Source organism: Schistocerca serialis, chromosome 6, assembly GCF_023864345.2.
Source record: "Schistocerca serialis cubense isolate TAMUIC-IGC-003099 chromosome 6, iqSchSeri2.2, whole genome shotgun sequence".
NCBI lineage: Eukaryota > Metazoa > Arthropoda > Insecta > Orthoptera > Acrididae > Schistocerca > Schistocerca serialis.
In genome coordinates this window covers 475,094,034-475,110,270 of record NC_064643.1, presented here as the reverse complement: position 1 = coordinate 475,110,270, position 16,237 = coordinate 475,094,034, and the positions used below count along the sequence as shown (strand labels likewise).

At 43.2% G+C, this 16,237-nt stretch overlaps 1 pseudogene; it reads left to right on the top strand.

The window, feature by feature from the left end:
* Window positions 1-5,949: 5,949 nt before the first annotated feature.
* On the top strand, window positions 5,950-6,067 carry LOC126485709 (5S ribosomal RNA; annotated as a pseudogene).
* The last annotated feature ends 10,170 nt before the right edge of the window (window positions 6,068-16,237 follow it).

The window sequence follows — 16,237 nt, the reverse complement described above, 5'->3', positions numbered from 1 at the left end:
CTGCTCCCCAAAGAAAATAATCTAGCGGTGTAAGGTCCGGAGATCGGGCAGGCCACCTAACTGGGTCACCTCGTCCAATCCACCTACCAGGGAACTTACGGTTCAGAAGTTGTCGTGCTCGTAAGGCGTTATGTGCAGGGCATCCATCATGCTGATACCACATGACCATTCTCCGGTTCAGAGGTACGGTGTCCAAGAGAACAGGAAGATTGTGTCGTATAAATCTGGAATATTGTCTGCCATTTTGGATTCCATTTATAAAGAAAGATCCGATAATGGTATCTCCAATAATCCCACACCAAACATTAACTTTCCACGGACGTTGATGCTCTACCTGACGGAGCCATTTTGGATTGTCTGCGGACCAATAATGCATGTTCCTCATATTGACAATTCCTTTGTTGGAGAATGATGCCTCGTCGGTAAAGAGAACATCTGCAAAAAAATTTGGATTAGTCAGAAGTTTTTGCTGAGTCCCCCGACAAAATGTTACCCTATTGCGGAAGTAATTTCCATGAAGATCCTGGTGTAAATGAACATGGTAAGGATGAAATTTATGACGTTTAAGAATACGCTGTGCACTTGATTTCGACACACCAACTTCACGTTCAATTTGACGTGTGCTGATTTGAGGATTCACAGCTATGGTAGCGAGCACAGCAACTTCAGCACGTTCATCTGTGCGTGTTCTAGGACGATGTCGAGGTCTTGGTTTTAAGCTTCCCGTTTCACGTAGACGAGATGTGAGACGACCAAACATCCGGCGGGAAGGCGATGGCTTGTCAGGGAATCGTCTTCTGTACAGTCGTTCTGCCTGAACAGCATTTCGTCTACCTACAACAGGGTACATTACAGGTATGTAGAGTAGGGTAGAAAACAGACAAATTAACTTAGTAATCATAATGTTCGCTAACAGTACTATCAACAAACAAGCAATCTCATAACGTATTTCCCGTCAACGTACATTCTCCATAGATCAGCAGCATTTCTACCATATCTTCATGTGTGTACATTATACTGTACAGTATAAGTTCCACAACACAACGTTTATTCACAATGTGTACTACCTCCGTGCCGTCACTAGATTACTGTGGTGCACGACTACACTGGCAAGCGGTGTACTGCACGCCAAAGCAACAACAAATGGGATGCTCGGAGGGTGGTGGAGTACAGGAGTTTGCATGGGTCGCAAATCATAATAAGGCGAAGTGGTAACTGTGGCAGTAGTGGGAACTACGTTGGACACTTGACTAGGTAGAGCCAGGCCCTGCGCGACAGGACAATGGGTCATATAACGCATTAGATAAACCTTATTTTGGGTGTGCAGGATAAATAAGACAGCCGGCCGAAGTGGCCGTGCGGTTAAAGGCGCTGCAGTCTGGAACCGCAAGACCGCCACGGTCGCAGGTTCGAATCCTGCCTCGGGCATGGATGTTTGTGATGTCCTTAGGTTAGTTAGGTTTAACTAGTTCTCAGTTCTAGGGGACTAATGACCTCAGCAGTTGAGTCCCATAGTGCTCAGAGCCATTTGAACCATAAATAAGACAACCTGACGGGTGTACACCGATCGGTACTGGTTCATATTGTGTACGTAGATACGTAAAACGTGCAAGAGGGAAACCATTATGTGCTTATGAGAGTTGATGGCAGCAGACCGTATTATTCGTTTCGGACCTTTTAATAAGTATGGAGGTGTGATTACACATGTCAATCAAATCGCGATTACGGGCAGCATGGGGTTCAGCCCTGAGCCTCAGGACGTGGGCTGGCAGCGCATGTCGGGTGTTTCAAGCGTCAACTTCGCGTCTTAATATCTCGGGATGTAATGGGAATATTGCGATGCAATCAACGCCATTGAGTATGTGCTTTGTCATGCTATGGATTGCTGAAGAAAAAATATAGGAGGTCCATTAAAAAAAACATAAGTTTGTGTTAAAAAACACATATACTTTCGTTTTAGAATATTTCCAAATATGTACATTCATGGGCCCCAGCCCTACATTGAAACCGCTGAAAGTCGTTTTCCAATAGCTCTTATTGTTCCAGAGATATTTTTGGTGGACAAGATAGCTGGGACACCCTGTATATGCATTTATGTCGATGTATACTTGGTTTGTTTTGTGAATATTATTTGTATTTATACGCTGGGTCTGGCTTAGGGAAAACTATGCTATCGAACGACTACATCGATAGGTCGTGTGGAGAACCAAAGTGTTAAGGATCTTTGGTAGTGTAAACTCATCCGCGTGGAGCGCGGGCAGAGGGGAGTCTGGCTGGAGTAGTGCAGTGGGGCAAGTGTGTTGTGTGACGCTCCCGCGAGTTGCCGCGCTTTCGGGGTTTGGCAGTATGTAATTGCGCTCGAATGGCTATGATAGTTTCTGACACGGTGTCGCGGACGGGAAGCATTAGCTGGCGCACATCAAGAGCCCGTTTCACCTGGGGACAGTGTCGAGAAGAAGGCGCGCCAACATCCAGCTTCTGCAACAGCGACGGCCGACAATGAGTGACTGTCGCCACCTCCTCGATTGACGGCTTCAAACCTTCAATCAACCAACAAGGAAGACTGCTAGCACGTAAAGTTTTAGAACTGTATGGCAGACCTCAGCTTTTCAAACTGTTCCATTTTCGTAACTATAATTACAGCAACTTAGCATGAACATTTGTTGCTCATTGTCCCAATTGCATTACCAAGCAGGGTCCCTTCCTTTTCCGGAATGAACCCGAGTGTCGTTGAAATTCAAATGCCAGCATTAAAGTAATATCATTCCTTTTCACTGCTTTAATTTCAAAGTTCAGCTAAGGTATTCATAGCTGGCTACAATACTCATATTACACAAGCACAAGTTATGAGTGCGAGTTTTGTTACGATATTTTAGCTTACCTGTGACTTGGTAAGTACTAAATTTTACTATTGTTAATTGTTCAGAATTCAAGTTCAAAGTTAAATCTCTTATTTCTCAATTGCGTAGATTCAAGTAGCTTTTGAAATGATTGTTGAGGTAGCCCAAGACTAACCGTATTTTACTGAATTTCGATGTGCTTCACAAACAAAGCTCACTATTAATTTCAGTCACTAAATTAACTTCCAGTTTTCCGGTTTTATTAATTCTTTTGCTAAATTAAGTCAGAGTGTACCGAAATTTATTACTTCTGACAAACTTTCAGTTCTCACACAACACGTGTCAACCTTCAGTTGCCACGCTTTTAGTGATAATTATATGTGCAATAACCTTTCTTTTTCAGTTATTATAGTAGTTGTCCATAGAACTGGCGACCGTAATTTTCCCCAAATCTCAAATATCTAATTAACGCCAATTAATTGTTAACATGACGACCGCACATTTACTTTCTTTATTAATTTTAACCTTTTCCCAGAATTAATTTCCACCAATTTCATTTGCATTTTTCCTTTCATTTAGATGTAACCCTTTCCTCCCTCTTTACCGACAGATTAACTTTGGTGACGATTGCTTTTCCCAAATTTCCATTAGGTACACGCGGTTTAATTTTTCACTGTCATTAAGGTCGATAAGTGAGGAGGAGGTTACACGCCTTTGTGATTCTTCGTCACCGCGTTCCAGCTGTCTCCGCATGTTTCGTTCTTGAACTGAGGACTCCTTCGCTCTGTGCCGCTGGAAAGAGGAGGGGGGATTCTGGCTGCCGTATCCTCGGTGATGGCAGCCGACGCTGTGGCTGGCCTGGTACGAATGGGAAATTCGAAGCATGATCTGATACAACAATAGCAGTGGCACACAATCCAGGCCAGCTCTGGAAGGTCAGCCCACCGTGAGACGCCGTGACGGTGTATTTTCTGCACTCGACATGGATTAATACTTGCAGTATTGAAGACTGAATGAATATAAATGAATAGCAATAAAGGATTCAGAAGTATCCAGCGCCACGCTTCTCCTATACCATTACATTTGGTGTCAGCAGAACTACTGAAGATGAAGACGAACGTTCAAAGAAAGACAGTAGTCTATTCCATGGTTCTGCTGCAGGGATTTAGAACGTGATTTACCAGCAGCACCTTTCAGAAGCGGTAAGGTGAGTAGATGCGTGGAAAAGAAGATTGACTGCTGGAAAGAAAGAACTACCACGAGAGGAGAAAGCTGGAGAAATGCGCGGATGGAAGACTGAGTGCTGAAGAACTGCCGTGGACAGCAGAAATGTCTGTACATATCAGGTTGGACTTTATTGAAAACCACTCGTAGAATCCTTACATCCTTGGGCTTGACTTATCCCTACTCTCCTGTGATCGGTAATGGACCAAAGGCTGAACCATTAACCCCAGTAACATACATCAAGTGCAATTTACCTGGGCGCTCTGCTCCACGCAAGGAGTCGCGCTCTGTAGTTTGCTGGGTATTCCACCGAAAAAGGCATTGCGCCAGCCAGGGTCGAGAGTGCACCTGAATGTGGTGTAGGTGGCATTGGGTATCTTGAAAACTTCGGCAATTTTTTAAGGATAGGCCGGAATAGTCATAAGGTTTTTATTTAAAGTAGGAATTTTAGAGATTAAATGTTATAGGGTACAATGTACATCAGAAATTACAGCTAGGTATCATCAAACAGGATTTAAGGTAATGGATACTAAGACTAAGTCAAGAATATTGGGAGATATAAACTGAGAAAAGGTAACCCCCCGGGGAAAATAGTTTAAAAGATAAGGTACATCCGTGGTTCAGCACCGATAAGTTACAACGAGAATAAGGAGTCGCAATGCTATTTTCAGCAACATTTAATTACATCTAGGATAAGGAGTCGAAGTGGTATTGTTTGGTTAGGTTTTACTGTCTTCACATCATGCGTCATTATCTCAAAACAGCAAAAGCGCCGAGATACCACAAGGACGCAAGTCGCACCACAGGCTGTGATGTCGTCAGTTAAACAACTCCATGTTGCCCGAGAAGCAATGTTCATGATAGTGCTAGGTCCACCAGTAACAGCCGACCAAGTGCAAGATACGAAATAGCGGAAAGGTCTATCAGATGCTAGGAATTAGAGAGATTTTGTTTTATATATGGCACAATTGGTGCTGGTATAACGCCTGAAGCTGGGGAAGAATTAACGAGAGTTAAAGAATTGTGAGGCAGCACAGATAGAGCTGGTATAGCAGCTGTGGCTGGCGCAGTGGTATCGGAGATCTTTTGAATCGGCTCCACTGGATAAAGCCCTCAAGCGAGAGGAATAAGTAAAGAATTAATAACGAGGAAGAAGTGCAATAGTTTGTGGAAGTTCGGATGGATCTCCCGCTCACGATGTCTCGAAAACTCGACTGAAGCAAGGTCACCGTGTACTTCTTACTGCTGCAAGAAATTTTTCCTAATTACTAAGATAGGGTAAAGGATCGAGTGACACTATGATTGAAGTAGGGGGATATTAGGTGTAAATAATCTGTATGAATGAAAGATATTTGGAGAGGTTGTTGATCTGATACTGTAGGCGTAATTTAAGAAGGGATTTTTCGAAATTCTACCGCTAACAAGGTCAAATAGAGGATGAAAGGTCTTTCGAAAAATGTCGCTATTAACGCAATTTTGAAGCTAAACCTACGAAAGTTATTTGTTTCCTCTGTCAGACATAAAGAAATAAGGGTTTCAGCAATTTTTAAAAATTTAACTACAAAGTACATAAAATAATGGATAAAGTTAATTTTGAAACAGAATCATTATTGAAGTACTACTAAAGCATTTTTAAAGCTACATCTTTGGAAGGTGGTATTTAACTTAACGGTTGGAAATAAAAAAAAATCGTGTCTCTGTGTTTTGGAAATATAACCCTTAAGGGGGAGAAATGAGGGATGAAAATTTTTATGAAAGTACAGTATTTCATTATTAAAGCATTTTAAAGCTAAATCTAACAAATTATGTATTTGGCTTAGCTATTAGAAACAAAATATTATTTGTTTCAGTGTTTTGGGAATTCATCACCTCAGAGGATTAAATAGCCAACGGCCTTGCCGCAGTGGTAACACCGGTTCCCGTCAAATCACCGAAGTTAAGCGCCGTCGGGCTGGGCTAGCACTTGGATGGGTGACCATCTAGTTTGACGAGCGCTGTTGGCAAGTGGGGGTGCACTCAGCCCCTGTGAGGCAAGCTGAGGAGCTACTTGCTTCAGAAGTAGCGGCTCCGATCTCGGAAACTGACATACGGCCGGGAGAGCGGTGTGCTGACCAAATGCCCCTCCACATCCGCATCCAGTGACGCTTATGGGCTAAGGATGACACGGCGGCCGCTCAGTACCGTTGGGCCTTCCTAGCCTGTTCGGGAGGAGTTTAGTTTTTATGAGATTAAATAGGGGATGAAACAATATATGGAAATATTTCATTACGAAGGCATTTTTGAAACAAAATCTCTGAAAATTTGTCTTTGGCTCCTAGGTCAGAAATAAAAAGATATTTGATTGAGTGTTTTCTGGAAACTGAACCCTTAAGGGAGGGAAATAGAGGATGAAAATTTTTATTAAGATATTTTGTTACGTTGAATGATAGTTAAGGCTAAATCTACGAAAATTGGTATTGACCTCTAAAGAAATATTTAGCACGAGATGAAAGTTTAATGGAAGGAACACCACAAAGACTCAAAAGGTAGGATTAACAAAGACCTCCTACTGGAATCGCTATTTTGGTCAGAAGTACATTAGGAAAACACGATGCTTCTATGGCCTTATTTACCGTGAAAAGTTTAGAAGAAGTTGCAATTTTTGAACAACATAAAAAATTCGATTAAAAATAAACAAAAAAGTCGGTAAAGGCAACAGAGTCTACGTGAGCGAAGCAGCGGGTGCTAGATAGTTGTAAATAAATCAGTGCTTTTGTTGCAGCCAGCACATAACAGGGATACGGAAGGCGGGATTTTCCTAGGGAGGAAGGAAGAACGGCACGGGCCTGTGCCACAGACCATTGTTGTATCCAGGGCAACAGCCATTGACCTGCCGTCGCAGTACCATCAGCAAAAGCAGGCCACTTCCGTGGTTCAACCTACCCTCGTATAGCAAGAGTCCTGCCTTTAAGACACTGGCCTCTGTTCCAGGCACTTCCATGTATCATAGAAACAGAACTCCTTCCGCATGATCATTCCCGGACAGCAGTATTTAAACCTTACAAGGACAGACTGTCGTCGCTGAGCAGCTGGACTATGCCATGGCGTCCAGTCTATGCCCATCAACGCTGTACCAATGACGTGACCACCACAACAGTCGCCAGGCTACGAACCGCGACCTCTGCGTGATCACCCGAGCACATAGCAGCTACACAGTCTGCCATCTCCATGGCTCTTGGCCTCCATGTTCCAGCCATCTTCGCACATTCCAGGCTCAAAATGAGGACTCATTTGCCCTGCGCCACGGGGAAAGATGCAGGCTGCTATATTATTGTGGACTATAGCGACACGGCCACCAGCCTGCTAAGGTTGGGAATCTCGACGCATTCTCCCATACAGCAGCAGCAATGGCACGTGATCTGCATTACTGTTGACTAGGACGGGGCAGGAAGATCAACACAGCGTGAGATATTGTGTCGGTGTATTTGCCTCAATCGCTAGCAGTCAACAAGGGTAGCATCGAAGACTGTATGAATGTAAAACAAGTAGCTATAAAGGATTTCTTGTATCCACGAGCTGCCTTATGCTGCTGCACCTTCATCCGTCTCCAATAAAAAATAACCCGCCCACAAGTAATCCTAGACATCCCGTTACACTTGCACGGAGCCGGCCGGTGTGGCCGAGCGGCTCTAGGCGCTTCAGTCTGGAACCGCGCGACCGCTACGGTCGCAGGTTCGAATCCTGCCTCGGACAGGGATGTGTGTGATGTCCTTAGTTTAGTTAGGTTTCAGTGGTTCTGAGTTCTAGGGGACTGATGACCTCATACGTTAAGTCCCATAGCGCTCAGAACCATTTCAACAATTTTTCGAACTTGCACGGAAGTAATATTTTTGAGAAGCATAATTTGGCATCATATTTTGCGGCGATACGAAATTGCAAATCTAAACAGAGCCGAGTAAACGCGAAATTGATCTTACTGGAACCTTAAAGCAGACAGAGAGCAATATTGACAGTGAACTTGAAACTGAACCCAGACAGCGACATACAGTATCCCTGGATGGTAACTGTATCCATTCAGTATAGCAGAACAATTTGACAGCTTGCTCAGCCTTAATATGGCAGCTGTGACGTCACACATCACGGCTTTGCTTCTCGTGTAAGTCGCTCCACCTTGGGATTAAGGTCATTGGTTCGAGGCTCAGGTGTTCGATTTTGCTATCTGTCAGCTACGGCCCTAGTACATACAGCTGTCGCATACCCAGGCTTCACATTTGAAGTATGTTGCGTTTGTAATGACAAAACACAAGCATTCTTTGCATAACAGTTACAATGAGCTATGACTGACGTCATGTGTCACGTTCGTTTCCTTGCACCACATGCACTTTTTAGCCTATTAACTGTTTCAGTATTTTTTTCATGTAGCGGGTCTTCGTTCTTGACGATGGCTAAGTGTTTTGAGACACTAACGATACATTTTTGCCGCATATATGTGATGCATCTTATGTAGTACGAATATTTTTACCATTGACGATGCGCGTAATTCCCCGAAAGTAGGTCGGTAGGAGTAAATAAATGTTCATGTTATGTAGCGTCAGTCATTATATCAAAGTTGACCTTAATCCAACGCATTCAGGCTGCTAAGCATTAGTGTTTCTGTGGCATGAACGGCACCTTCATCGACTACACCCAGCGCCGGACACAACTATGCCGGAGCCGGCAGATTAAAGCCTACCTGCCAGCGTGCCGTGAACGAGCTTGGTCTTCCATTGCTCGCTGTCTGCGATTTGAAAGGGGGGGGGGGGGGGGCGGCGGATCGCATACACGCCACCAGAAGTCGCCGAACCAACAGGACAATCTGCGACTCTGGTCGGCGTGTCTTTTTAAACAGCCAGACTCAGAGGCTCACTCCCAAACTCCGTGAATCTACAGACTTTTATTAACCTTTGCGCGGAAAACTTCAGTAAGCAATTACGTCGACATAGCACTACGCCACTATGCATTACTACATGTCAGTGACTTATCAGATTGTATCAGCAGTCAAGATTGTTCCCATCAAGAACATTACTCTTACAGAATACAACTCAGCACCGCAGAAGAATGCATAGCAATTAGAGTTATTCCTTTTCTGAACTGATAAGTTTAGGTATTGTAAATAAGCTTATTAATGTGTTTTTGTAGTTGTCTTTCTTGGACACCTCAGTTACCGACACAGGCATAAAGTTCTTCACATGGCGAAGAGCTGAAGGTTAGAGCAATGGGCAGATACGGCAACTCTGCCCACTGCTGAATATAAAAATTCGTGCAGAACCACGGAGCTGTCCTCATGATCGAGAGAAAAGATAACTGTTTGAACGAGGATTAGTTCCGAAAAGATCAGCAGGAATATCTTTCTTCGATTTTTCGTAATCGTAATTTTTTAAATATTTGATGTAGAAATAGCATTAATTTTACCAATAGTAATTACTATAAAGGCGTCAAACATTATAATCTGAACAGTGTCAACAACATTCTTCGTCCTATTACTAGTTATAAGCTACCGAAACGCCTTTTTAACTGTGCTCCAGTAGTCTGGTGCGAAGCGACCAATATTGACAACTAATCATAAACGCAGATGCAAAATTTATCTCTAAAAATTGCTTTGTAAATCCCTCGGTATACGTGCGACTTGAATGCGGCTGCCAGTCGGTTGTGAATTACGACATAGTCTAGAGCATAATAGCGTGCGAAATTCCAAAACGTTATCGTTAATGCAACTGTATGACTGATATGTTTTCATGCAAGCGTTCTAAAGATACATATTACTTAATCACCCCTTTTCATCGTGCTGATACTAACAGAACAACAATAGTCAAATTATTAGCTGTGTGTGCATGGTATCGGTAGCTGTTGAATAACTGGTTTGTTAATTCTGGTACTGCGCCTGCAACTACAGAAACGTGTTTTTTCATAGCGATACCTTTTTGATCTTAAAACATCATGACTGTGTGTGAAGGGGAAGGGGAGAGGTGGTTTCTCATATGTTTCTTGTTTACAGTTGTATTTGATTTCTACACGCACATTTCACAAAAATTGTGATGTTTGTCACTGATACTGCCATTAAAAAAGTGACCAAGAATACCAGTGTCAACGGCAAAATTTGTTTGAAATGTACTAGCATCGTCATTGAGAAACAAGGTAGAGCGCTTCAACTGAGAAGTTTTAAACGATTAAGAAGGACTTCAAAAGTGAAACTCATTTTAGTAGTTGAAAAAGGGTATTTCACAGCGACTGCGGGAGACAACCAACACAATGGACTCTAACACGGAAGGACGCTAATACGGATCTATCATCTGAACAGTCGGCGTTCACAGGTGAATGAGAGCTAAGGATTCCCACTTAGCAGGTCTCGTCTGCTTCAGTCGTGCTCGTCTGTTCCTCCACGTGGCAATGAGGTGAAGCAGCCTGCTCCACCGCATTACATTCTACAGAAAATATGAGGCTTCATTTCGGTACTTAAGTTCAGATTACCAGTAATTCCACTCACGAAGACGATAGTAGATTAAATAAAGAATACTATATCGTTCTTCCAGAGATTATTTTACGTGAAAGAGTAAACAAGGACATAGAGAGGAAGGTATAATCAGTCAGAAAAATTTGTGATAAAAAAATTCTAAAAATAGGGAAAATAAAAGGAAAAATGTGTTCTGGAGCAACAACACAGAGAAGGCGTATAGTGTCTTAAAGTAAAGAATACATTCTCTGAATATGATTATATAGTTTTACTTGCCAATAATTAGATCAGATTATTTGAATACCGAGAGAATCCTAAAAGCAATAGTATCTATGCAATAAAAGTAAGAAGAACGATGAACCTACTGACTCTCCTATACAGCACAGGGTGTTCCACCTAACTCTGCTACCTCATATATTTCCAAAATGAAACAAAATGTGAAAAATGCAATTGGTCAGGGATCTACCTATGTCGGGGCCTCAGACAATGGGCGGGAATGAATAATCCATAAAGGCCAACGAACACCGTTCTCAACACAGAGTCAGTTTTTAAAATAGTAGCTCATGTGTGTTTTTCTACAGAAATGAAAACTAGAGGTACAATTTAGTGATAAGGTGTGATTCTGGTGTCCTATACACAATTATTAGTGGCATATCACCCACAGAAACTTAAGGTTTGTTCGTGACATTCAGCACGAAAAACGCACTCACAAAGAAGCGGTAACGTCACGCCCGTTGAACCTGCGCGACCTCAACAGATGTTTGAAGTGCCCACCGTTTGCACGTAAGCAATTGTGAAGACGGTGAAAAAGTGAGCGTTGCACGGAATGTAGTGTTCCCAGAGACATTGCCGCACACGCAGCGGTAGCACATTGTTGCATTTCCTGAGTTCGCGGTACAAACACTCTTTCACTGCGCCCCAGAATAAGTCTAACGCCTTCACGCCGGGGTGACCGGGCTGGCCATCTCACTGGCAGGACCTTCAAGTGCTATCCACTGATACGCAAAGATTGTGTCCACAACTCGCCTGAAAATACGTTCATAGTGTGTGAGGCAACCGTCATGCTGGAACCACATCAAATCCCACGTGCTCAATGAGAGGGGGTAGAGTGTCTTGCAGAAGTGATGCAGATCGCCATCCAGTTAGTATTCCCTGACAAACATAGGGACCTACAATACGGGTACCAATGATGCCGCACCAAACATTGATCCCCCAATGTCGTTGATGAGCAATCGCTTGAATTCAGTGCATGTTCCATAAACTCACATGACCGTGATTTGTGAACAAGGTTTCATCCGTAAACAACGTATCACGTAACCTTGCAAGCGTTGAAGTTCAAAACGACAGAATTCAATGCGAGTTTCAAATCATTCCCATACGGTTCTTGGTGGAGTAAGCTATGCTATGATACTGATGAAACGTATACCTACGCAAAATCCATCATAGACTACCACGACATATTCCAGAACCGCGTACAATCTATCGTACACTCGCCTCACGATTGTGCGCTACAGCAACCAGAACGGAATTTCGTTGTCATTGTTAGTCGCTGTTTTTTTGTATGTTGACGCTTTCTGGGTGCGTAGCAAAAAATGGCTCTGAGCACTATGGGACTTAACATCGGAGGTCATCAGTACCCTAGAACTTAGAACTACTTAAACCTAACTAACCCAAGGACATCACACACATCCATGCCCGAGGCAGGATTCGAACCTGCAACCGTAGCGGTCGCACGGTTCCAAACTGAAGCGCTTAGAACCGCTCGGCCACTCCGGTCGGCGGTGCGTAGCAACCGGTTTCCATGAGACTTGTGCCACTGTTGGAAGTGGTACTACTTGAAGGATGCCGTCGATCTGGATAGCGTTCAGCATACGTTGTTGCAACTATGGTTGCGGTTCTGTGACATTCGCCATAAGCTGACATCATATCTAGTTTTCCTTCATTACTGAAGACCTCTATATAGACGAGGCGACCACAAATGAAGGACTTATTTCAATAGTGGCGCAAGTCCATTTTAGTTCATAGTGAGATACAGAGTCCTAAAGTTAAATGAGCGCTGAAAAATCTGCAGTTGAGATACCAGAAATATTCAAGCATATGGCTTCTTGATAGAGACGAACCTTTCTTTCTGTTTGTTTGGCTCATTAATTTCAGAAGCATTATAGACAGAAAAGTAGAGGTAATGGACTTGTACCACCATTGAAATAAGCCCTTCAAATGCCACAAGTCACACCAAAACAGGTAAAGCACTGTCCGAAACGTACGTCAGATGCGTCACCGTGTATTTTCCTGTTAGATACCGACAGCAGTACAGAGTCCCGAGCAGGAGACACTAGCAGACTGAAGAGTGTAGGCAGAAGGAGGGTACCGATAGTGGTCTGTTAACAGTGCAGGCAACCTTTGCTCTTCGCATTACGGCAGAAACAGCGGCGTCGTTGCTGTCCTTTAAAGCCTAACATTTCAGAATGTATGAGGTTTACAATAGTGAAATCAAGTATTCCATTACCTCTGTACCTCCAGTTTTCGTTTCTGTTGAAAAAAACGTACATGTACCATTTAAAGAAACCTATCTTTGAGTTGAAAGTAGTGTTCGTTGACCTTGATAGATTATGAATTCTGCCCATTGTGTGAGCCCCTGCATCCCTAATCAATTGCATTTTTAACATCTAGTTTCTTTTCGATAATACATGAGGTGGCAGAGTTAGTTGGGATACACTGTATATATCGTCCACCGTTGTGTTCATGCTACAATCGCTGACAGGTGACTGGGCCACTATTTATATTTTCTCTCCTTTAATTACTTACCAGTTAAGATTTGTAATTTCTGGAAGGTCCTGCGATTTATTTATATGTAGAATATTGAAATTTACAAGATAATTCCATATATACAAAAACAGGAGCACTTTCTGCTGAGGGAGTCAGTAAATCCACCCGTACTTTTTCGCTTTCGGTGAGAAGTGTTATTTACTATCGACTACTCTGCTGTCGTAACTATGCTTGATTCCGGACTCTATGTGACGTAGTTTTGTGTAGATGCTGGGTATCCTAAACATCGACATCGTTGTGGGTCCAATAAGGCTACTTAAAAGGCATCGTATTTGTGTTGGGGTTACTGAACTAGTCCAGAAGACACACAGTATCATAGATGGAGACCCACCAATGCTACCTACTATCCAGCCATTAAAAGGTCCTGGCTTGACAGATGAACGAGTCCTGGCTTGACAGAAGAACGACGTTGGCGAGTATTGGCAATTGTGCACCAATATTTAGAGGGGCATTGGAGTTCAGAACGGAGATAAAGTAGACCAAAAAACCCAATGGAAGACACAATAACAATACTAGGTGTGCCGTACCCCCAAACTAATTACTCGGCACTTATATAACTTACAAGAAAGAGGATAAAATGTTACAATACACCATACAGCCGTCAGAAGGTCCTTGCTCCCCGCAGCATTCCACTGATTGACAAAAAGAAAGTGAACCACCCATGACATATGATCGAATGTCAGTGTAACTTCATGCATGTACACACCATCAGGGGATATGTCGGTGGTTAAGTGTTGCAATTATCTGTGGCAAGTAGAACGGCCACTAGAGAGCATTACCGGTGTTCACGCTTAGTGTTGTTACCAGACCTGATAGGGTATATAAGGGGCGTAAACAGCATCAGGTGTTGAGTATTTACTGTAAACGGCACGGAGGTGCCACGTACTCATATGAGAGAGCGTCATCAGCATCTGACAGAATTTGAAAGAGACCTCATCGTGGGTCTCCATTTGACTGGCAGGTCGAATCGTGCAATATCCATATTCGTGATAGTGCCCTGATGTTGGACTGCATGGAAACGTGATGCAGGCATTCTATTCGAAAAGATTCTGGTCGACCACATGAGACCACCACAAAAGGGAGGACCACTACACCTGCATCAAGCTCGTCGTAACCCCTTTTGTGCCTGCTATGCAAGAACAAGTAATCCGTGTCACACCGCATCATTGGTTGGGGACTATCAGCAGCCGCAGGCTGCCGTTAACGCCGCAGTACAACTTGCTGTGTTTCTAGTGATGCCATGACTGTGCGTCACATTGTCTTCAGCGATGAATCGTGGTACTGAATTATCCCAGATGACAATCGTTGGCGATTATGGCGGTGACATGGGAAGAGTTCCCATTCTTCTGATGCTTTGCACAGACGCAGTGGTGATGCTGCTGACGTCATTCTGAGGGAATCCGTCGCGTAAGGTTTCAGGTCACCGCTGCTAATGATTTAGGGAACTGTCAGCATAATGGTTCGTCACAGATGTCCTGCGCCCTTGTGTGGTACCTTGCAAACACAAGTATCTGGTCTAAAGGATAATACTTGTCCACACATGACACATGTTTCTACGAAATGTTTGCTGGATGCTGAGGCACTACCATGGCAAGCAAGATCCCCATTCTGCCCCTGTTAGAACATACGTGGGACCAACTTGGACATCAGCTCCATATCAATGCCAATACCCTTGATATTAAGGATCATTTAGAACAACTGTGGTCCAGTTTCCCTCAGGAGAGGATACAGCGGCTTTAAGACACCCTTTTCAACTGAATCAGAGCATGCATCATGGTCAGAGGGAGTGCAACATCATACTGTTAGGTAGGTTCATACTGTCAAGTTCTTTGTAAATTTGACTCAGTATTGTGATCACTGCAACAACATCAATGAGCCCGTGAAATTTCATTTCGTTTTCTCCTCTCGTTCTGGGTGCTTGCCTGTTTTTGTCAGGCTGTGTATATCAATAGTCTCAAACTGATAACACCTTGGACAGTGTGAAGAGAGTTAAGTTTTTCATCAGTGTGGATGTGTAGTCTGTCTACTGGTAGATCGATGTTAAGGAGGCTGAGAAAGAAAAGACTGCTCTCACAATGCACGAGTTCAAAGTTATGACGTTTGGTCTGTGAAACGCTTCAGCCACCTTTGAATGCATTATGAACAATTTCATATGACATCGTACATGGGTCTTTGCTCCTGGATGACGTTGTTGTGTTGTTGAACACATTTAAAGAGCATCTGATTCACTTGGTAACTATAATGATTTTTGTGCATGGTGCAGGTCGTCATGTGAACTCGAAAAGTACCCTTTCATTGGCAAAGGAAAAAAATAGTTGAGGATCTAGTTAACAGACACAGGGACACTCCTGATATACAAATTGTAAGAGCTGTGATTTTCCAACTCCCCATAATAATCATGGTTTGAGAAGCTTCCTCGGAATGTGCTGCTACTACATGCATTTCATAAAGGATTTCAGTTACAAATCACGGCCACTACGAAAACTACTACAGGCGAGCAAAATTATCTTGGAGTGAAAAGCTAGAATGATATATCCTTATCTTTAAGGTACTGATCTCTTCACAAATCACGTAACTCATTGACGAGGACGCCAACACGGATCTGTATACCGATTCTAGTGGTCATGAGGCAGGTGCATTCCTAATGAAAACCCAGCAAGACGCAGAAAGAGTGATTGCTTACTCCTTCACAGAATTCATCTATTACGAGAGTAACTGGTCTACTTCTGAGCAAGAATACCTTGCATTTATTTGCGCAGTCAGTAAGTACTGGTCCTATTTAAAAGGTAGATTAGTCATTATTACTGTTGATCACCAGTTTTTGACAAGTCTGAAGTATCCATCAGTTGGCGTGGTGGGCTGTGAAGCCTCAGGAGTA